The sequence below is a fragment of the Macadamia integrifolia genome, chromosome 3 (assembly GCF_013358625.1).
Source record: "Macadamia integrifolia cultivar HAES 741 chromosome 3, SCU_Mint_v3, whole genome shotgun sequence".
NCBI lineage: Eukaryota > Viridiplantae > Streptophyta > Magnoliopsida > Proteales > Proteaceae > Macadamia > Macadamia integrifolia.
The window spans coordinates 11,797,178-11,822,079 of record NC_056559.1 but is presented as its reverse complement, the minus strand read 5'-3'; the positions used below and the strand labels follow the sequence as shown (position 1 = coordinate 11,822,079).

At 35.8% G+C, this 24,902-nt stretch overlaps 1 long non-coding RNA gene across 3 annotated transcripts; it reads right to left on the bottom strand.

The window, feature by feature from the left end:
- Position 1: 1 nt before the first annotated feature.
- On the bottom strand, positions 2-24,455 carry LOC122073227. Of its 3 annotated transcripts, none has more exons than XR_006138690.1 (7): positions 22,443-24,455; positions 19,190-20,751; positions 18,759-19,036; positions 16,365-16,544; positions 10,161-10,267; positions 9,962-10,036; positions 5-89 (listed from the first exon to the last, which is right to left on the bottom strand). It is a non-coding gene; the product is annotated as an uncharacterized LOC122073227 (long non-coding RNA). The 3 variants fall into 3 exon arrangements; XR_006138689.1 differs by having other exon boundaries at positions 19,190-22,533; positions 22,624-24,455; XR_006138688.1 differs by having other exon boundaries at positions 2-89; positions 19,190-24,455.
- Positions 24,456-24,902: the final 447 nt, after the last annotated feature.

Sequence of the window (24,902 nt, the reverse complement as noted above, 5' to 3'; positions counted from 1 at the left end):
AGATGATTAAGATATTCTTACCCATGAACATGGATCTACTGTATAGTCCAGCACATGCTTTGGAATTACATCCCAGGCAGTATAAAAATCTACAGGAAAAATATTAACCAAACAAAATTTAAGAATTTTGGCAATATAAAATTCATCAACCCAAAACACTGACAACAAAACAACCTAACTGAATCATAGTGTGAATTATGGGAGATTGCTCATGCAGTAACCAAGATAGTACCTAAAAGTTTGTGACAAATTATTGATCTACGTAAATGTACACTTTTTCCATAGGCAATCTCCAAAACCCATTTCCTCTGTGCATGGTATAAAAAATATTTTAGCCCCTTCCCCCCGCCCTCTTTTAAAAAAAAATCATGAATTTCTTGACTTTGTCTCCCACTAATTTTAATTGTAAATATTATATTTTTCTTCTGGTTTTAGATGGAATTTTATTTCCACCATGAAGATTTTTGCCCCATACACTCCTCATCAAACTGGACATTCCATGACTTCTTATTTCTTCACTTCACTTTATCTCTAAGCCAATACAAACAGTCTAAGTAAAGTTGAAACCTTTAGCAAATTTAGGCTCCACTAGAAACTTTCAATAGGGTCTGGGTGAAGTAAAAAATTCTAGGTGGTATTTCAGCAAAAAATATTAACCAATAAGAGGGAAGAAAGAACTCATTTGTCGCACAAAAAATTCCATTATGAAAATGCAAGAAAGATTAATTTTGATATAGAATTTGTAAATTTACCTCACTTCTAGCTATTTTCACGCACTCATTTCTCCCATTCTACTTTATCAATGAAAATATTATTTTACTTCACCACTAATCAAAGTTCCAAAAAGAGCAATAAAAAGTACACACTAAATAGAGGAGCGTGAAGCATGTTAATGTAGATATTAACTAGAGAAGTATGATATCCATTGGACCAATGATCCTAAGAGGTAAAATTGGCGCTTATCCCCTTACATGGGACCCATAGTTTTTAAGGCAGTAAGGCGACGGAGGCATTTGAGGGTCTTTCGAAGTTCCTTAGTGATAAGGCGGATATAAAGCGTCATCTTATCGACTAAAGTGTTCCTGTGTAATTTTTTTATAAAACCAATATATTTAGCTCAAATCCTAGTTGAATCCTATTACTCATATGTTAAATAAATATTAAAGGTTTATATTCATACCAACATAAGATATTCATCAAGAAAACAAATCAATAAAGTGAATAAACTAAGTTCATCTTCATCAATCAACAATCATCAATTAACAATCATCAATCATCAATCATCATAACATATTCACATATAATATAAATACATAATTATGAAACAAAATTATAAATATAAAGAAATGAAGACATAAAAAATACAAGTATTTATTATACTTACCTCTATGATGCCAAAATCAATGCCTATGCCCTAATGTCATCCACTATATTTCTACTCCTGTCAAAGAAAAATGAAGTTCACCACTGCCGAAGCAAGCTCACCGTTGCCGGAGCATAATGGTCACTTGAATCAGTGGTTCTTCCTTGTTCCTTGATTCCTTCTCAAAACCCTTTCTTAAAACCCTTGACAAAATCCAAACCCTATTTATGAGTCGTGTTTTTGTTTTGTTTGTTTCGGTTATTTTTGGTAGAGTAAAGTTGATCCCATACACCTCAAGTATTAACAAAACCATACATCTACCAATAAAAAATTTATATTTAAAATCTTCATTAAGTAATTTTAAAATGTGTTTAAAAAAAAAAAAGAAAACCCAATAAGGTGGAGCATTGCCTTACCATCTCTAAACTGCATCAGCGCCAAGGCGCTGGTAAGGCGACACCTTAGCAGTGCCTTAAAGTCGCCTTAGCAGTGCCTTAAAAACTATGATGGGACCAGCCATCAACAAATACTTCAAAGAGGATAATTAAAGTGCTTAACTTATATGTCACACCCAATTTAGGAGAGAACCCTTAAATTTTAAAAAATCACACCCAAAACGGTAGTTTAACTCTGGGCCCTAGATTGGTGATGTACATTGTATACATTCTCTAATTTTTCCTATTCCATTCAATCTTTAGTATTAGAGTACGATGATTCAAGAAGAAAAAATACATAAAAATGCATCATGAATAAATAGACATCAAATTATAAATTGTAGCAAAAGAAAAACCAATAACCAGTCTTCACAGAGCTTGAAGAAGAGAGAGAGAGAGAGAGAGAGAGAGAGAGAGAGATAGAGAGAACTTAAGAAGAGAACTCAAAATGCCACAATAAGATTCAGTAGTCTCCTCTCATTGTCAATACCACTAACTAATAATGTTAGGTAACTTACTCTTAGTAGGTAGTATAAGTCTAATTACAAGGAAGAAAATAACTAAAGCAACATAAACATAAAAACAAACTCCACAATTTTAAACACACCACAATAGGGACACTCCCTCTATCGTAGTCAAAGACAACTAACAAAATGTTGTTAATGCAGATCACCCCCATACCCATGCTAGAGTCCTAGACTCCTACTACTAAAACAAGTTTAGGACCAGATCAAAACCCCTAGAATGTTGTCAATGCTATTGCCGAAAAAGTTATACTTCGACTATAACACAAAAGTAGGCCACGTCATAGTACGGCGGAAGAAATGCTTGTCGTCCTCCACAGTATCCTTATAAGTGGAATCATCAACATACTAAATGTACCCTAACCAATGCGGAACTGGAACATATAAAAAATTTACTGCCAACCACTAAGTATTTATCCTTTTTTTTTTTTTTTACAAAAATTAGTTTTGGGAAAGGTGATATACCTCCAACTTTAAATCTTGCACAAATCTTCCAACAACGTAACAAATCATCACTTCCACTTCGTTCCTCTATTGCCCAAGCAATGGTTCCAACCTTATATGGCAGTGATTTGGCCAAGAATGCAAGATATCAAAGTTCTCCAAGAGGCTGGGATGACACTAGGCGAAGTGCACAAAATAGGTCTATATTTCGACTCATTTCATGTGAAATGTAGTATTCTAGTAAAAAGGTTGAACAGTTTCAACCAAAATTTTGGCAAAACTGTACGTAAGACAAAATTTTCAGTCAAAATATTGACAATTTTAAGCATCACAGCCATTTCATTTAGATAGCCTACAAAACTGACACATTTCATGAATTTGTTTACCATGATTGGTAATTTCATCAATTTGTTTTAATTTAATTCAGCTAACAGCCGGAGATTTTGGTCTAGACAGGTGAAACTAGTTTGACCTTTCAGACCCACATCCCAGCATGAGTCCTATGTAGGGAATTGCAATTGTTAAAGAGGAGAGGGCATCCAACTATATTAAAAACCATGCGCTCCTAGGTAACAGCTCACTAGGTTCTTCTTTCTTCTACTACTGATCCTATCCAGTTTCATTTATCTATTCTTATTCTTTTCATTTCTATAGTTTATTGTTGTTCCTTTCCATTTTACAATTGAATCTCACACCTGAATCATCCTTTCTGTTTAATTTCCAGGGCTTGTGATATGATTTCATATATGCACTATATAGCTAACCCTAGAAGCTTCTCAAACTCTAACCCTAATGTCTCGTGCCATTCACTAAACCCTTACCAAGAGTTCCAACTCCAAGTTATAGACAGTAGAAACTACCATATTTCTGTAGAAATACCTGAATTTTTCATCCCCATCCAACACCACATATTATCTCTGAAGAATTTCATCTTTTGAATGCTATTTTTGTTGCAAAATTTTTCCAGAATCTATGTTTTCAAGGTCCTTTGGAATGCAAAACAACACGTGAAAACTAAGAGAAGAACCCTGTCCATCTAGGGTTCCCCATGCCCAGACACAGCTGCGTGTGAAAAAACATAGCTGCCCCGATGTGCACTAGGTCTGAGCATGCAAACGCTAGATGGATAGGGTTCCCTTGCCTTAAAACTGTGATAATTTCACAAAAAATGATAAGGCCTTACAAACTACATCAGCTTCACATAGATGGGAAGGGCTTTGAAAACCAAGAACTTGTACAGTTGGATCTTGGCTCTCAATGCATGTCTGTTAACTCAAAACAAATGTTAAAATCATGGAGAGAGTGACATTAGAACATGAATAGGAGAAAAACAGGGGGAGGTTTTAGAATAGCATATACCGATACAAATAGGATGTCCACACCCCTATCGGGATTTTTTCTGCAGACATCACGAACAAAAGCAACCATACTAATATAAATATTACTTTCATACATGAAGTAACTGAACCTTTTAGGATGTACAAGTACCTTCAAAAGGATAAGAACAAAAAGTGGCAAAAACATATAAATAGGAAGGCTTTAGAAATATAAAAATATAGCAAATGAAATAAAGAAAATGATCAAGGAATTTGATATGATAGAGAACCCCATGGGTCCCTAGTTTCATGGCTCCAATATGGAAACTGCACTACATCCTTTTAAACACAACAAATTTCTTCATTTAAGCCACATTGGACATCAAGGTAGAATTGGATTCCATTCAGTGAGCCTGAGTACAAGAGCTCCTCTCAACAAGTAGTGACTAATTCCACTTTAACGTTATCTTTCACCAAGTTTCCCTATCATTCAAGTTGTACTGGAATATGTTTGGTAAATAGTAATATTCATCTGCAAACAAGTTAAAATATTGTATGTTCAACTCAACAACTCACGAAACGTTATCCACAACTACTTGGAACCGGCAACACGAATCCTGTTATCCTGCTCCACTCTATTTGATCCATGATATGTTGCACACATAAGTAATGCATCAGTGCTTTCAGTTTTTGTAACCGTAAACCAACATAAACAAAGAAACCAGCTCGTGTGTTCTTTTCACCAATGAAGAGATGCCTTTGGTATTGGTCACTACTATATGGCCACAATTTTCCTTAGACGTGAAGAAACGACTATATGGCCACAATGTTACACAATTTTCTAATAACAGTGTCGTAGTCTTTCATAAACATGCAGAAACGACTAAGGAAGCAAAATAAAAACCACAAGGAAACAAAATCATTATGTTTTCCTTAGACAAGCACATCTAGAGATACCTCTCTTGACAAGCAATGTGGTCCTCCTATGCAGAGGATTGATGTGACCAATCTAATGTTGGATAGAGATAGCGCACCACTCAAATAGTCTATAATATAATTCCATGACCCACCAATAGTATGCCCCCCCCATCTAGTGGATTTTTCTTCCCTTATATTGTCAACCGTTGAACCAGTTGGGGATAAATAGGGGACCATGTCGATTTGCCATCTGTCAAATTTTAAAGTCAAGCCTAATCATATGTTACTCCGTGAATCAGACCATTTCCCTTCATATCGTCACCAATCCAAACCCTTACCAAAATTGACATGATGATTTTGCCACATGGAATGGTGCTTTTGCACTGAACTTTGAACATAACTTGGTCAACTAGTCCTCAAAATTTGAGCACCAACTAATCTGCCACATGGGAGATATAACTCCCAAGGGCAATCATACAAGAACACCTCTCCAATATGCTGATGTAGAGATAATTGCATCCTTTCCTTTCCCATAGCATTGGAAATAAGTCCACCATATATTCTTATTTCTTGTTAAGTTAAAAGCCAAGAATCAAGGGGAGAGGTGTCGATTTTCCATCTGTCAAATTTTAAAGTCAAGCCCAATCATATGTTTTGAGCACCAACTAATCTGCCACATGGGAGATATAACTCCCAAGGGCAATCATACAAGAACACCTCTCCAACATACTGATGTAGAGATAATTGCATCATTTCCTTTCCCATAGCATTGGAAATAAGTCCACCATATATTCTTCATTCTTGTTAAGTTAAAAGCCAAGAATAAAGGGGAGAGGTTTCGATTTGCCATCTGTCAAATTTTAAAGTCAAGCCCAATCATATGTTACTCCGTGAATCGGACCATTTCCCTTCATATCGTCACCAATCCAAACCCTTACCAAAATTGACATGATGATTTTGGCCACATGGAATGGTGCTTTTGCACTAAACTTCGAACATGACTTGGTCAACTAGTCCCTAAAATTTGAGCACCAACTAATCTGCCACATGGGAGATATAACTCCCAAGGGCAATCATACAAGAACACCTCTCCAACATGGTGACGTAGAGATAAATGCATCCTTTCCTTTCCCATAGCATTGGAAATAAGTCCACCATATATTCTTCATTCTTGTTAAGTTAAAAGCAAAGAATCAAGGGGAGAGGTGTCGATTTTCCATCTGTCAAATTTTAAAGTCAAGCTCAATCATATGTTTTGAGCACCAACTAATCTGCCACATGGGAGATATAACTCCCAAGGGCAATCATACAAGAACACCTCTCCAATATGCTGACGTAGAGATAAATGCATCCTTTCCTTTCCCATAGCATTGGAAATAAGTCCACCATATATTCTTCATTCTTGTTAAGTTAAAAGCCAAGAATCAAGGGGACTAGGGGAGAGGTGTCGATTTTCCATCTGTCATATTTTAAAGTCAAGCTCAATCATATGTTTTGAGCACCAACTAATCTGTCACATGGGAGATATAACTCCCAAGGGCAATCATACAAGAACACCTCTCCAACATGCTGATATAGAGATAATTGCATCCTTTCCTTTCCCATAGCATTGGAAATAAGTCCACCATATATTCTTCATTCTTGTTAAGTTAAAAGCCAAGAATCAAGGGGAGAGGTGTCAATTTTCCATCTGTCAAATTTTAAAGTCAAGCCCAATCATATGTTTTGAGCACCAACTAATCTGCCACATGGGAGATATAACTCCCAAGGGCAATCATACAAGAACGCCTCTCCAACATGCTGATGTAGAGATAATTGCATCCTTTCCTTTCCCATAGCATTGGAAATAAGTCTACCATATATTCTTCATTCTTGTTAAGTTAAAAGCCAAGAATCAAGGGGAGAGGTGTCGATTTCCATCTGTCAAATTTTAAAGTCAAGCCCAATCTTATGTTACTCCGTGAATCAGACCATTTCCCTTCATATCGTCACCAATCCAAACCCTTACCAAAATTGACATGATGATTTTGCCACATGGAATGGTGCTTTTGCACTGAACTTCGAACATGACTTGGTCAACTAGTCCTCAAAATTTGAGCACCAACTAATTTGCCACATGGGAGATATAACTCCCAAGGGCAGTCATATAAGAACACCTCTCCAACATGCTGATGTAGAGATAATTGCATCCTTTCCTTTCCCATAGCATTGGAAATAAGTCCACCATATATTCTTCATTCTTGTTAAGTTAAAAGCCAAGAATCAAGGATTGAAGAATGAAGAATCGGTTTTTGAGGTAAGATTGCCCCAACTGATACCAAGCTCAATCAATACAGATCAGATTATATAAACAAAAGCTTAGTGAATCAACTACGAATGATAGGAGGGACAAGTTGCATCCAATACTTTTGTGGATCAAAAGATCTAAACAAGCCAACCAATCCAATAACAAAGTTTAAAAATATGTGACAAAAGATATTTCTTGTACCCATAAGCACATGCAATACAAAATCATTTACAGAATTTATAAATAAATTTAAGAAAAAAAAAAAACAAAAGCTATAAAGAAACAAAGAAATTATTTCATTGCCCATTTGGTTTTCAAATGCATCACCTTTAATATGGATTGAAATAGAAAAGAAATAACCACAAGTTATAACACTCTAAGACTATAATGTTCATCTCTTTTAGGCCATTGCAAGAGAGGATATGACTAGACAAAATCCTGTAGCACTAATTGACACACCTTATTAAATTCTTATTAGAAATTATCATCTCATTAAATCAGATTTTCTAATTTTGTATTCATATACTTCATGTCATGTTCCTGTTGAGATATATATCACCGCAGGGGCATTATCGTCTAACCCTACAGTAGTTTGGTTCTTAGTTGTTGATCATAATAAGGAGAGTGTCTCTACTGTGGTATATTTTAGGTAGTAGAGTTTGTATTTATGTTTAAGTTGCTAGTTGTTCGTTTAAGTTATATTCTCCTTCCATGTAATTAGTCTTACAGTCTTAGTAGGATTCCTAAAAAGAGTCTATTAATAGCTATTGGCCATTGATCATGATAAGAGATTACTAAATCATATCATGTGTCTCTTGAGTTCTTTTCTTCAATCTCCTCTCTCGTGTTCTTGTCCTTTACAAGGTTTGTGGGTCTAGTTAATGGTTTTTCTGTCATCACAGTTTCCTTTCAAACCAAATAAGCAATTCAGAGAGAAAATGCACCCCTTACTCTATAAAAAGCATCACGAAGTGAAAAAATGATTATAGACGAGAAGGAAAAGATAATTTTACCTGAAAATTCCCAAAGACACGATATGTAATCTCCCACATCTTACATAGACGACAAATAAATATAGCATATAATACCCTAGTATAAATAAAAACAATGAAAAATTATTGAGATGCATTTCGATATTACAACTCAGCCTTTTCCCAACTAAATGTGGATACATTTTAATATTGTACTCCTCAATAAGAAATGAGAAGGAGAGAAAGAGTGAGGGGAAGAGGGTTTTTTTTTTTTGGGGGGGGTGGTAAAGAACTAAAAATGTCCATACGAGCAAATGAAATGGAATAAAATAGTTTCCAAAGGAAATTGAAACCCAAAACGATGATCATATGATCATTACTCAAATATAATGGCTAAATTAGACATAGAATACAACTCAACTACCACAAAATAGATGAACAAAAGTTTGCAAGCACCACCAAAATTTGAGGTGCATACCCTTTTTAGGCTCTCTTTGATATGGTTTATATTACTCAGTGTTTGCCAAAATTTCGGTCAAAATATTGACAATTTTAAGTATCACAGGCCATCTCATTTCGATAGCCTACAAAACTGACATATTTCGTGAAAGAGTTTACCAGATTGGTAATTCGTACTCTAGTCAAGTTGAGTCAAGGGGTTTACATTGAACCCCTTAATTTAACAACTTTACTGCAGTTTAGCCCTTCACCATATTAATTTCCAGTACTGATCTTTTCTTTTGGGATTGATTCCAAATCTGTTCCCATTCAGTTATTTCACACTAAAAGGGTTCTAAATTGTACCAAAAAATAAAATATTGCCATCGGTTAGCTTAGGTTGAATTATTCATTCTTTATTGGGCCCATAAGCGATCCGATTCTGGTTTAGGACCCGGATCCGCATCACCCCCTCTTTTCTTCAAGGCATTGAATATTTCAATTTGTTAAAAGGTACATGCTCCTAGGTAACAGCTCACTAGTTTCTTCTTTCTTTACCTTATATCTTATCCAGTTTCGATTACAAATTCCTATTTCTTTTCATTTCTATGGTTTATTGTTGTTCCTCTCTATTTTACATTTGAACCACACACCTGAATCATCCTTTCTGTTTAATTTCCAGGGCATGTGATATGATTTCATATTCACACTATACAGCTAGCCCTAAAAGCCTTTTAACGTAGGCTGCTTAAACTCTAACCCTAGTGTCTCATACCATTCATTAAACCATTACCAAAAGTTCCATCTCCCAGTTACAGACAGTAAAAACTGCCAGATTTTTGTAAAAATACCTGAATTTCTCATCCCAGTCCAACACCAAATATTATCTCTGAAGAATTTCATCATTTGATTGCTATTTCTGTTGCTAATTTTTCCGGAAGTACAACCAGTAGGAGAAATCATATTGTTTTTGTTCAAAAGCCCTCACTACCTCTTATAGGCATTAGAAATATCATATGCGGAACAACATAATCTATATTTTCATGGTCCTTTAGAAAATAAACAACACTGAAAACTGGGAGAAAAGAACGTTGTCCATCTAGGGTTCCCCACGCCCAGACACAGCTGAGGGTGAAAAAACCAAGCTTCCCTACTAGCACTGGATATTTTCACTCCCAGCAGTGTCTGGGCATGGGAATGCTAGACAGACAGTGTTCCCCCAACCTTAAAACTGTGATAATTTCTCAAGAAATGAGAAGGCCTTACCAACCACATCTACAGATGAGAAAGGATTTGAAAACCAAGTGCTTGTATATATGGATCTTGGCTCTCAATGCATGCCTGTTGGCTCAAAACAAATGTTAAAATCAGGGAGACAGTAGTGACCTTAGAATATGAATAGGAGAAAAATAAGGGGGCGGTTTTGGAATAGCATATACTGATATAGACAGGATGAGGTCCACACCCCAATCAGGATTTTTTTCTGCAGACATCAAGAACAGAAGCAGCCATAACGATATAAATATTTCTTTCGGACCTAAATTCACTGAACCTTTTAGGATGTGCAAGTACCTTCAAAAGGATAAGAAAAACAAAAAGTAAGGCAAGAACATAACAATAAGGCATTAGAAAAAAAATGTACAGCAAATGAGATAAAGAAAATGATCAAGAAATTTGATATGACAGAGAACCCCCCCATGTCACCAGGTTTATGGCTCCAATACGAAAACTGCACATAACATCGTTTTAGACGCAACAAATTTCATCATTTAAAGCTATATTGGACATCCATTCAGTGAGCTTGAGTACAAGAACTCCCCTCAACAAGTAGTCACTTATTCCACTTTAACCTATCTTTCACCAAGTTTTCCTATCAATCAAGCTATACTGGAATATTATGGGTAAATAGTAATATTAATCTGCAAATGTGTTAAAATGTTGTATGTTCAACTCGTCAACTCACAAAACCTTATCCCCAACTACATGGACTGGCTACATGAATCATGTTATGTTGCTCCACTCTATTTGAATGCATGATATGTTGCACATACAAGTAATGCATCAGTGCTCTTTTAGTTTTTGTAATCGTAAACCAACATAAAGAAAGAAACCAGCTTTTGTGTTCTTTTCACCAATAAAAATGTATTCAATCACTCATGAAGAGTTGCCTTTGATATAGGTCACTACTATATCCACTGCACAATTTCCCGATAACAGTGTCTTAGCCTTCCATAAACAAGCAGAAACAACTAAGGAAGCAAAATGGAAACCACAAGGAAACAAAATCATTTTATTTTTCCTTAGACAAGCACATCTAGAGAAGTATCTCTTGAAAAGCAACGTGGTCCTCCTATGCAGAGGATTGATGTGAGCAATCTAATGTTGGATAGAGATAGAGAACTCCTCGGATTGTATATAATATAATTCCACGACCCATCACAATTGTATGACCCCCATCTAGTGGATTTTTCTCCCCTCATATTGTTAGATGTTGAACCAGTGGGGCATTGGTGTGGCTATTCTAAATCTTGGATAGATAGGGGACTATGTGGATTTTCCATCTTTCCAATTTTAAAGTCAAACCCAATCATATGTTGCTCGGTGTATCGAAAAATTTCCCTTCGCATCGTCACCAAACCAAGCCCCTGACTAAAATTGACATGATGATCTTGCAACATGTAATGGTGTTTTTGCACCCAAATTTTGAACATGAATCAATCAACTAGTCCTCAAAATTTGAGCACCAACTAATCTGCCACATGGAAGATTTAACTTCCATGGGCAATCATAAAGGAATACCTCTCTACCATGCTCTTCTAGAGAAAATTGCATCCTTTTCTTTTCCCATAGCATTTGAAATAAGTTCACCATAGAATCTTCTTTCTTGTTAAGCTAAAAGCCAAGAAATAAAGGATTGAAGAATGAAGAATCAGTATTTGAGGTAGGATTGTCCCAACGGATACCGAGCTCAACCAGTCCAAATCAGATTATATAGACAGAGGTTCAGCGAATCAACTAGGAATGATAGGAGGGATAAGTCCCATCCACTACTTTTGTGGATCAAAAGATATAAACAAGACAACCAATCCAACAAATATCTTTAAAACAATGCTACAAAATATATTACTTCTACGCATAAGCACATGCAAAACAAAATCATTTCAGAATTTATAAATAAATAAAAAATTACAAAAGCAATAAAGAAACAAAGAAATGATTTCATTGATTATTGAATCCTATCGTGATCTCTTGGTTGCTTTTCTTCAATCTCCTCGCTTGTGTTCTTGTCTTTTTCAAGTTTTGTGGGACTGGTTATCGGTTTCTGTGTCGTTACAGTATCCATTCAAATAAAAGAAGCCACTCAGGGAGAAAAATACTCCTTACTCCATAAAAAAAACATCATGAAGTGAAAAAACGATTATGGATTGCAAATTCCCAAAGACACAATTTGTAACCATAACTAACTATTGAAATGCATTTTGATATCACAACAACTACTCAGCCTTTTCCCAACTAAACATGGATTCATTGATATTGTACTCCTTAAAAAGAAATGAGGAGAGAGTTTTTTTTTTTTTTTTTTTTTTTTTTTTTTTGGGGGGGGGGGGGGCAGGGGGGATGATGAAGAACTATAAGAGTCCATATAAGCAAATGAAATGGAATGAAATAGTTGCGAAATGAAATTGAAACCCAAAACGACGATATGATCATTACTCCAATATATTGGCTATATAAGATATAGAATGCAACTTAATTACACTTTTTAGGCACACTTTGGTATGGTTTATATTTTCATTTATCTGGGATATAAATATATATATATATATATATTAAAATAAATTAAAATTCATAAAGAATTGAAGAAGAGTTAATGATTTATTGGCATAGAGCATTTCTTTTGATTATGTGCTAAACCTTTATGAGATGTGTTCTAGTGGCTCAAAACCGAGGGCATTAGTGACAATGCATATTATTTTAAAACAAACTTATAAACCCATCTTTCACCTTCTTCCCATCTTCTTGGTTCACAGCATCTATCCACAGAAAGAATGCTATGCTCCAGGGTCAGCAGCTTCTCCTCCCATGATTTAATTAGAGAAATCGGGTGGGAGCAGCGGAGGAGGAGCGTCAAGATGGAAAGGAGGTTGTCTTCACTCGACTACAAAAAAGTTGGAGTACAATGATTTCTCGGCCTTCCCACGAGCTTCTATGAATCTTTGTTGCGGTTGCTACCTTGTCCATTCCATCAAAGGGGGGAAGATCATGTTGCTCCCGTGACGGAAAAATAAAATAAAATAACTGAAACCCCACTTTGGGATTCGCTATTGCACCAAAAAGCTTCATAATTTGGATTCTATCTGAGTTGCAAATAAGGAGCAACTAGTGCCCAATCGTACACATTTATTTTTACTGTTATATCTCAACACCGGGGGAATTGATGAATTAGTGCTGCCTTGGGCCATTACAAACCCGTTGGGACCAATTATGATTGGTTGGTTCAGTAGAATATTTACGAAGCTTTATTTATTTGGGACATTATTATGTAATCTTTTATTATGGATAGGATACATAGGAAAAGTTTAGCAAGTTTTGGAATTGTTTTTGGTTAGGATTCTTAGTAGAGTTGTCACCTTGTTAGTCTTTTTCCTTTCTTATTTATGTGCTTGTAACCCAATCATTGAAACAGATTTGATGGAATAGAAGCTTGAGTGGTTACCTCCTAGTTGTGGAGTTGTGAGACCAGGTTAGTTGAATGCGATCCCTTCTTCCTCTTCTGTTTCATCTCTTCCCTTCTTTCTTCTTGTTCCTTCTTTACTTGAGTTTCTTAAACTCAGTCACCATCTCCTGTTTCAGCAGTGCTAATAGCTCCACAAGACTAGGGTTGACTTCCCTTCCCAATTCTTCTACTGAGATTTTGCACCATGGTTCTTGCCTTATAGGCAATTCAATATGCCTAGTTTGCAATCTTAAGCCTGTGTGTGCAGTGTGTCTTACACTCTTACTGTGAATATCAGGTCTGACCAGAAGCTTTCTGCCAGACACACTTTCAGGCTTTAGTGGGATTTCATATTTTGTTATTTTAGGTGACCATCTGATGTGACCAAGTCCGCAATTGGGGCTTCAAAAGGTGGTTCACAGACAACAAGATATGCAAGATCAATTGGGCTTCCTTGCCTTGGGTGGCAAGCCTTTCTTAAGGCTACCGATTGGGACTTCTTTCTATTAATTATGCCTTGGCCAGCAAGATAGCAAGAGGAACTCGATTGAGAAGTTCTAGAAGGCTTTGAGTTATTTCCTTTTTAGTTTATTCCTTTTGTAATCAGTTTCTTGTCTTTACAAGCAAATTGGTTTCTTTTTCTTCATTGTTTCCTATTTCCTAGTTTCCTTTTTTATGGCAAGCATTCTTGCCTATAAATTGCAACTGACTCCTCGAGAGTCCCACACGATTTGAGTATGAAGGAAAGAGTTTGTTCACAAACAATGCTGTGAGATGCAGTTGAGGTGAGAGACCTATGAGAGTCCCACACAATTTGAGTATGAACGAAAGAGTTTGTTCACAAACAATGCTGTGAGATGCAGCTGAGATGATAGACCAATGAGAGGGTGAGAGGCTCAACCAATATCCCCCTTCTCCCCCTTCTAGCAATTCTTTTCTTTCCTCTCTTTGTTCTATATTTTCTGAGCGTTATTTACTCTTTCCGAGACATGTTTGAAGGCTGAATACAAGCCATCAACACCTGTTGATATCCACAAACCCAAGAACAACCGGGTTGCAGTCTGACATATCTCCCAGATCCTGCAGCCACTTGGGCCCATGATTTAAAGTAATATTGGACACCCTAAGAAGGTCACTCAATCAGCATTGCAGATCCCCTTCAGGTCTGGTCATCGATTTCTTGAAAATTTCCTATATTCTTGACCTAGTTCAAGATTGGTCAGATCTGATCATCCAGCCATCAACTCAGGCCATAACTTTGAGGTTTGTTTGAGGCCTGAATATTATCTGAAGCTTATTCGGTGTTCACTATTTTATTTTCTTGTTTTACAACCCTTTCCTGTCCTAGCTGATTGGCTAATTTGGATTTCTGTTACTGGTTTGGGGTTTAGTATTATCTTAATATCTGTATCACTGTTCGAGTTGTTTTTGGTCCTTCTTGGGGTTGGGTATCTGTACCCAGCCTTACATTACCATCAGTTTGGTTCGATAGGGTATGAGATTGTGAATCATACCAGTTTCATAGGATATGGACTCGGAGAGAAAGTCCGATTGAGTCTTCTATTTCTGCGTCTACCGTCCCTGTCTTTGAACTCTTTTAGTCCCTAATGAGAGAATGAAGATGGCAAAGTCTTTTTTATTTACAAATAATACCAAAATTGATGTTTATTCACAAAAATCCCTTTATCTCTTAATGTGTTCCTGTTTTATCCTCTCTTTATAGAAGCTTCAGAATTGCCCTTCTTTAAAACAATTGTTTATAAATGAGCCCTCATTTTTTTTACTTCTCCCAAAGAGGCCCCAAACTGTTCACCATATTTACTGTTTTTTCACCTAACTTTGATTTGGATTATATAGAATTCTTGCAGGACCACAGAAATCCCCAAAATAGAGCTTCACGAACCAAGATTGCCTTACCCAGTCTGCCTTGAACCAGTATTTCTAAAGTTTCCAACAAATTATTCTTGAAACTCTACCTTCGAGAAAAGTATGTGATTGGTAATTATAACAAAAGCTCAGGAAACAGTTTAGCTCACGATTTATTTGATCCCATACAACAAATAAACCCACCCCATTCAATTGTAGAATTTTAGACATAAAGGAAGTTAGAGGTTGAAATTACTTAAATTTTAAAGATTGAGATCCCACTCTTGCAAGCCTATGTGGAGGCTATAACACCATAATCCATACCATGTTCACATTCTGCTGGATACTACTATCAGAGGACAAATATAAATAACCAGACATGGCAGGTATAAAAAACTCCCAAAGAATTAATCCAACTATTTTCTTTTCCCTTTCCCCTTTTTTTTTTTTTTTTTTTTTGGGTGGGGGGTGGGGGGGGGGGTTTGGTTAATTTACATACAAGTATATAACCACCATTCAAACAGCATATCTCAGGAGAAAGGTTAAAATTTTTCAGAAAGGAACAGAATGACCGCTATAGAAAAAAAATCAGAAATAAATACTTTGTTCACACCTCACAGCCATTCATTATACACGGATTTTGCCCATCAGAATAAATCATGTAATGTAAACCATAAAAACAAAATAGATGGAGAACATACTGTTTTGCTTCTTATGAAGCATTCACAAAATAATCTGAACAATAAGTGGTATCATCACCGAATGAAGCAAGCGAGGGAAGAACTTCAAGAAGTTTTATTGAAGAAAACTTTACTATAAAAGAGAATGGCTAGCAACAACGGTATACCCTATCTAGAATCCATAAAACCAATGGCAACCAAAAAATCTATAGCAGAGCTTCCCAACGAATAACTAAAACAGCATTTATGGAACTGAGTAAAATTGGCATTTCTACAAGAATCAAAAAGTAACAAAACTGTCATGAGATTAAAATAAACTTGAGTCAAAAAACAAGAGCTTAATTTTCATGATATCCTTAGTATTATACATACTGGTTCAAAATTTACGGGCTTCAAAGGTAATAACCTGATGAAGATTTCCTTCAGCTTAAGGTAATAGTGGAGACTTTTTTCTTTCAGCATTCGATAAAGAATATTCCCTGAGTTGAGACATCCATGGTTTCCAATCACTGTTCATCACTTTAATACTGGTCTTACAAACTGAAGCCAAACCTAGAAAGTAAGAAGTGGATAACGAAGATGGGTCCTGAGAATTTCAGCATAGGAAAACAGATTAAAATTTTTCAAATACCTAGCCAATATGGTAAAGCAGGTACTGACAGCTACATGTTAGGACTGAAACCCAACCTGAAAGTCTCATAATAGTGGTTATCACCAAGGTAATAAACTTTGACCCTCAGTATAACAAATAGAAACAACATGATCTCACTATTGTAACAGCAAGATCTATCTATGTAAGGGCATATGCTCCAGGAAAAAACATGAGTTAGAAGATTAATTAGAAGAGAATCCCACATTCCCCATACAGAATGCAAACAACAGCCAGTTCTGAAAACGCAAATAGATATTTTGCAAAGCAGCAACAATTATGAGCAGTGGAAGGATCAAGATACAGGAGTTTTTTTGCAATCCCACTTTCAGTTGAACTCAACTCAGTAATCCTTCTACAAAGCAACAGAGTTGTGTCAGCTAAAATTTTCTATGCTCCCCCTCACCCCATTAAGTACCCATAAATTTAGAACCAACACTTCAAAGAATAGGGTAAGGGGTTCAGAATATTTTTTTTTTTTTTTTTTTTTTTTGGGTGGGGGGGGGGGGTGGGGTGGTGGTGGTGGTGGGGGAAATGAGGTTATCTCCCTCAAAACATTATTATAGATGAAATCATGAAATAGAAAATAACCTACAGCCACAGATCCCACAAAAACTACAGATAATTGATTCAGGTTTGCGAATAAATGGAAATTCCTCACTAGGACCAGATGTAGCTTCTCCACCGACATATTCTGAAAATGAATATATAAAACATTTTCCAGCAGATTGACAATGAAGAAAATTATCATTACAACATACTTCAGAGAAATAACCGCATTCAGAAAGAACAATGGAACCTTTCACTACTATGTGTATAATTATGATTAAGATCTACAACATTTTTTGGGGGTGAATACATCATAGTTATTTGCTACTTAACAAGAAAATTATCATTGTCCAACACTAATCAGAGTTGAATCTGACTTAAACATTTCAAGAAACTCAAAAATGCAGTTACATCCATTCCATCCAATACGTGCATTATAATAAATGTTTTAGACAACTACTACTACATTAACAAGTGTCAGAAAAACAAGAATATACTTCGGCATTGAGATAAACTGATGCACCTGAAAAATTACACGAATTGTAAGTAAATATGTCATGATTGAAAACAAAGTTACATGACAAAATTAAGTTTTCCCAACACTAGTGTTGGCATGAACCCTAGCATATCAATATGACTCGGTGAAGACTACATTTCAGAAAATGAAATGCCCCGGTATTTGTCACCATACATTCCCCAAGAAGCAAGCATAAAATGTTTCCTAAGGCCCGAAAAGGGGAAAATTTTTTTAATAAAAAAGCATAATAGCATCACAACACAATTCTTCATATATTGATGCAGCATCCACTGCCATGGCAGAGGAAGGATCTATGTTACACTCAAAGTCTCAGACACAACAAAGGATGGGAATTTTTTAAGCAGACAAACCACGAGACTGGCGAAAGCACAGTATACAACCATATGACTATGTGACTTTTAAAAGAGTAAATCTAAACTTGAAAAAAAAAAAAAAAAAAAAAAAAAGAAGCTCCCCACGACAACAAGGTACTATTTTCCTCACATGGGGTTTTTTATTATTTTCTCTTATGGTCTCAAAATATGGGCCCTCTGTGGATGACACCATTCTTCGCACCACCATTGGTGTGGCGTGCAGATTGCCCCCCAAACTAGCACCATCAGGAATTCTCTCCATTTATACTTTCAATCAATCAAATGTAAGCCGTCAACCAGTCGATAGCCAAGCTGGGAAAGTAATGTGGCGTGACTTGATTGTGATTTTTGCCACAAATGAAATTCTCTAAAATAAAACCATGAGCAGGCTTTTCTACCTGTCCCAACAATGTGACCAAACAAAAGTTTAAACCAGAAAAAGAAATTAATGAAGTTCTGTAGTCTATGGTTTCATAAAATCAGATGCCTATTGATAGGAATCTATTGTCTATTTCCTAATGCATTGACATTCCCTTTTTTCTCATTTTAGTTATTGACATGCCAAGGGGGAGAAGAGGATTAGAGATATAATATATAATAAAGTGTCTTTAACTTATTCTTGCTCCCACTCAGGAAGGGGGAGAGGGGAATACAACACTAAAATAGAACAAATTCACTGAGAGCTTGTCAGCACAAATAAATGAGACGTACCATTTTCAATTTTCTACTTAAACAAGAAAACTGTGAGTTTTAGCATGGAGAGTTGTTCATGTTCAAATTCTGCTTGATTAAGTATGAGAAATAAGGACATCTTCACTGATAACAGTTCTGGTAAGTATGGCAATCCAAGCTCTTTCTGAACGAGCAATACACAATTTGAAAGTTTTGAAAATGGTCTCACTCCCACCAGAAAGATTGTGAAAATCAGTATAAAATGATAGAAGAGTTTCCAACTGTTCTACGCTGCATGGTTGAGCCTCTTTGATCAACTGCTAAAAAAGATTGAGAGATAAATTAACACAGAGAAACCTTGGAATGAAAAATGAAATTTGGATAATTAGCTTCTTAAATATTACATAAGATTAAAATTCTAACACATCATCGTTTGCTAAGAGTAATCCAAAGAAGCTTCAGAAATATACCGATCCAGTTCCAACCACCTGCCTCAAGATCACCGTAAATGCATCCACCAGATATTCAGCAACGTCAATGAGATTTTTCATGTCCTGATAAATCCTTCAAACTTTTAAGAATATGAGTTGAGTGACAAAATACATATTGCCAGGAATGAAGGAAATAAAATGAGTAACCGAGAAGAGCAAACAAAGCTGTCAAAAAGTGCCTAAGGAGTAAGGAGCATAATTTGGCCAACAAGTACACTTACTTCTGCACTTTTCCGCAGAAAATTTTTGAAGCATTCAATCATCAACTTGACAATGGGCATAGATTTGAATGGAAACGAGCAAGACAGTGAGTGACACAATAGAGAAAACTAAAATCCTAGTGAATGAAAACGATGAAGCAAATACACCCAATATCGAGAAATTTAAGAAAGGCCTCAGAATTTACAAACTTCCACAATTCCCCTCCATTTGTTCTATACTGTTTACCCTGAAGAGGGATGGTATGGATTAGTGTTTTATAATGTTTAGCTAAAAGGGTAGGGTATAGGTGAGGGCATTCCACACTCCCTGTCTACCTGTTTATCCATCTAAAAAAAAATAGAACATATCGTTAAAGCTGTAGACTTGTAGTGATAGTGCTGTTTAGTAGCCGAGGTGTCAGTTAACTATTTATGGTGGTATTTATTATATATGGTGTTGTTTAAGTTATTAGATTAAGTAGCCTACTGCGGGGGGGTCTTTACCATCGTTTCATTTTAGTTTTAATTAATCTATGACCCTAATATATATTACTTTCCTAGGCTCATGACGGATAGATACAAACAACCACAGCTAGGTTTTCCCTAGTTCTCTCTTCCATCTTCTCAATCTCTCCTTCTTACTCTGTTTTCTACATCGTTATTCCATACGCAGGTACTATTCTGATCTGCTTTAGTGTTGCTACACATATAACGCATACGAAAATTGAATATATGAATTATAATAAACATATTTAGATTTTGGTTATTGTATGGTTGTTTATTGAGTTTTATGAGGAAATAATGTGTTATAGATTTATAGTATTAAATATGCGGAAATATTTATACTAATTGTTAGGACTTACTAAAGTGGACATTTTATTAAACATAGGTTTACCCACCTTACCCGTCTACCCTCCAGATAATGTGAATTTCTATAAAGCCTTTTTTTTTTTCCTCTTTTTTTTTTTTTTTTTTTTTGTTTTGGTGGGGGTGGTGGTGTAACCTAAAGAGTAACGATGAGATATTATTTCAACTAGGAAGGCATGGGTCATTACCCAACCCCATCCAATATGTTTATAGCCCAACGACAACTTGCACATATCTAGCAAAGAGTATACTCAGCTACTTTCACTAGAGCATCTTCATATGCTATGTGCAAGTTTAATAGCTCTTGACCCAATTCAAATCTATAAGAAAATCTCCAAAGAAACCGTTTAACTATAAAACATTGCGGTTAATATGAACCTATGGTGTCCGTTGATTATGTACCTTTTCAGAAGCGACAGGAAGTGACAGAAGAGCTGCACCAGGGAAATCTCTAGTGGAAGTAGTTTTCGATTCCTGCTTACAAAAAGCAAATAATGCCTAGGGGAACAAGGACATATGGAAATATACCAATAAACATAACAAATACAAAAATCAAAGAAATTAGCAATTATTGATTCACTGAACCAAAAATACTAACATATTTTACCATCAATCAGCCAAATAAAAGACAATAAATTGGGAGTATAATCCCCATAGCAGGTCTCTATTCAGATGAAATCATGAAAAGGGAAACATATATCTTTTATTACATTGAAATGATGTTCAAGCCTTCAATATTTGTAATAGTAGTTATAGAAACTTGTAAGAAAAAATTGAATATTTCAATCCAAATTACAGCGTAATATTTTATCTAGAGTTAAGAGTAAATGCATTCATTAGCCAAACATAAAACATCTGTTCAACAATTATAAATTAAGAAATAAAAGGAAAAACCACACAATATCCATGGATGGTAGAATACATAATTTTCTACCAAAAAGATCTATTGATAGTAATTTAATATCTTCCTCTACTCCATCCACAACAGTACGAACTTACACCCCCATCACTTCTGCCCAATACTAGGCCTGCTCGGTTGTCCAGATATTAAAGTAGAGGAAAGCTAGATCAAAGAGTGAAGGAATGGAAAGTAAAATAAAATAAAACTCCATCTCCTTTGATATCAAGGGAAAGATCGCTCGGATCTCTACTCAATGTAACCACTCCCCTAGGAAATGTCATATTGTAAACTCCTAGGAGCTTTCTAGCTCCATCATCAGGAATCTATGAGTCTGTAATCTCTTCCCCCCCCCCCTTTTATTGGGGCTGTATGTTTTTCTCTCTTGGCAATGAATTTATTTATTCACCCACCAAAAAAAAAAAAAAAAAACTAATTTTTGCAATGTTGTTTTGTTGGCAAGGAAAGTAAAAGAAAGAGGCAAAGTTTGAAGGATTTTTGTCCTATTTTAAGATTGGAATGAATTGGGAAAGCTCTCCAGGCTCAGGAACACCTTAGGAATTAAAAGCTCTCTTTCCAAAAATTCAAGCTTCTCAAATTTGCGAAAACCATTGCCATATCCCCCTCCACGTTTGGTCCTTTCCTCATTCTCCATACAATCGAATGTACGATTAACATTATAAATAAAATAAAATAAAAAAATCAACAAGTCCATGTTGCATGACTACTTTACTCAAACCTAATGCATCAGCATGTCTCACTTGCATTATATGTGGGCTTGCATTTTGAAAGATGATACAAATGAGGGAGAACTTCCACTCCACATAAATGATTGGAGGAATTATCTTCAGTTCACTAGTCCACCCTAAGTCAAGTTGCGAGCATACCTTTTTTCTTTTCTTTTCTTTTCTTTTTTTTTTTTTTTTTTTGAGAGGTGGGAATTTACTCAAGCATACCAAATATCAACTTCTAAAGCCTCCATCCATCGCGTATTGTACTATATGATTCATTACAAGCTGACAACAATATATAGATAAGAGATTGCAACAACAATGAGAAAATCAAGGAAGCCCATACCACTGAAGAAAGCTTTTAAGAAGGCACCAAGACAATAAAGTAATAAATGACTAAATCATGGTGCCAAATGACACACCAACCTCCAGAGTAATGCAGGAAAAGACAGTTTTTCTACCTAATTAAATAGAATTGAGAAGCACTTGCATCTTTTCATCTTGAAAGATTACAAAATTCCAAAACTTCCTGATACCTGAGTAGACAATAACCTGAGGAAAGATATCAGCAACTTTTCAACCTTATTCCCCACAGCTCTTTTCTCCTTCAACAGTCAGCGACGGTTGCTGGGTCAATTGAGAAGAGTTTATCAGTACAGTTACCTTGTCATATTCTTTAAGCTGAGACAGAAAATAAAAAGCAGTCATATTCCTAACATTTGCTCAAATGTTAAAATCTTGACTTCAAATTCCACCATGGCTCTCAGTACATCAGCATTATCTTCAGACATAAGCAAGTCTATGTTAATTTTCTTGAAATCAGGAATGCTTTTCTGAATATGATCTACCTGGAAAACATAGTACAGCCTAGGAGCCCTACACAGATAACCAAATAAAATTCTAATACAAGATGGGGGTAGTTAAAGGAGGGGGTGGAAGCAAGAGAAAAGAAGTACCCAGACTTTACAGAGATTTAAATTGAGGAAGGTATCAAAGAAGTGCAGAATGTAAAATTTGTTACAAGTTCAACAGTAGACAGACCTCATAATGAGTCAAGGATTCAAAAGCACAGACCCTAGCATTTGTCCACATGGGTCCAAACCCAGGTTGTCTACCACCAATTTTCCATAAAGTTTGCAACACACTCTTTCAGGATTCTAAATATGCTTCTGCATCCATTGCACCCCATCTCAAATGAGTGCATATGCTGTCCATAAACAGGTATGATGATAGGAGCAAGTGAATTTTTGTCATGATAGTTAAGCTTTCTGACAATAAAATTGTCCTAAAGGGCAAAGAGGAAGAGCAAGAGACAAGGAAAGATGGCAAAGACTAAGAAAAATGCCATTCAGCAACTATTCAAGCAAGCAGAGTTCACAAGAAGAAACATAATCTACTCTAGAAAAATTGTATACACCCCAGTTAGACCAAAGAACCACAAGCCAGATCCCTTCAAAAGCATTAGATAAAAAAAAATAAAAATAAAAATTTGGGGGGGGGGGGGGGTGGGCGGAGGCATAGATACAAGGGACTGCAACTTGCCAACCCTCACCACACTATGTATCAAACTCAACAATTGGTTCCATCATCCATGTTCTATACACAAATGGAGGTCCCAAAATCGCATCTATGGTAAGATGGCCCACTTTATAATATATAAGGCAAATCCTATACTAGGGTAAAACTTGCCCTTAAAATAAGCTTAATATTCATGCCACCAGAGTTTGAACCACATGGAGGGCTTACTTTATTGAATTGCATTGTGTGGATAGAGTACAACCTGGATCATCTATAAGCGAAATTGTGTCCATTGGACAAAAATGGGACGATGTGGATTTCCCGTCTTTCAAATTTTAAAGCCAAACTGAACCATATTTCTTGAATATTTTCCTTCGAAGTGAAAAGAAGGAAAATGAAATCGAAACAACAATAAAATGAATACTTTCTAATAATTCCTAACATGCTTAATTGGAATATGGTAATGGTGGTGGTGGTTTTTTGTTGTTGTAATGGTAGTGTAAGTGTGTAAATACTTATTAATATAGTAATTAAATTTTACTTCACTTTTCAACCTAGTTACTTGGATTTGAGAAAACATTAGGGCAAAGGAATCTATTTGGAAAGTTTAATTACCATATTCTGTAAGAATATAAGCTAGCCACATAAAAAAATTTCCATTTTCTTTTTTAAACTAATTTCCCTTCCCTTTATTTGCTTTTGCTTGTAACCACAGGGATCCTTATTCCTTGGTATCATCAGCCATCCAAATCTTGCTCAAAATTTATCTAATGATTGTACTACATGGTGTAAGGTTTTGAGGTAGAACTTCTAAAACTTAGCGCACGAGTCAAGTATCATGTGGACACTATGTCCGCAAAAGTTGAATCAACTAAACTTCCACCTGTAAGATATTTAGGGCTGCATAGATAAACTTATCGGGGCCATGAAAGTTTGAAACTCAAGACCTAATAAAAATATTAAATACATCAAATTTCTAGCATTTTTAAGCAGAGAAACTGTATCAAATGTAGATGGGGGGTATAATATAGCATTAGAAACCTGGGAGGGTGATGGAGGCCCCACATGGCATGGTCCCCTCTCTGTATGTGTATCTGCCCATAGGTTATTGAAAAAACTACACCACTCGAGCAAAAGGATTAGACCCACCAACTACCATCTTTGTCTACAAGAAGCCAAAATTTCCAGGGAATAAGGCATTTCACAACAAGAGATTATAATCAAGTTAAAAAAAAAAAAAAGGCCACCTTGATAGGAATTAAAGATCCTCAAACTGAACTCCCAAGAAATTTGAAAGGACAAAAACCCAAAGTGAACAAAAGAAAATAAAAGGATCGTGACGAAGGAAAAAATTTGTTAACCCTAAGTCTAAAGGTTGCATACCCCAACCGATACAACCTCAATTAATGTCAAGAGAAATTGAATAAGAGAGAATTTTCCCATCCATTCTACTTCTCTCTAGTTATGGTAAACACAAT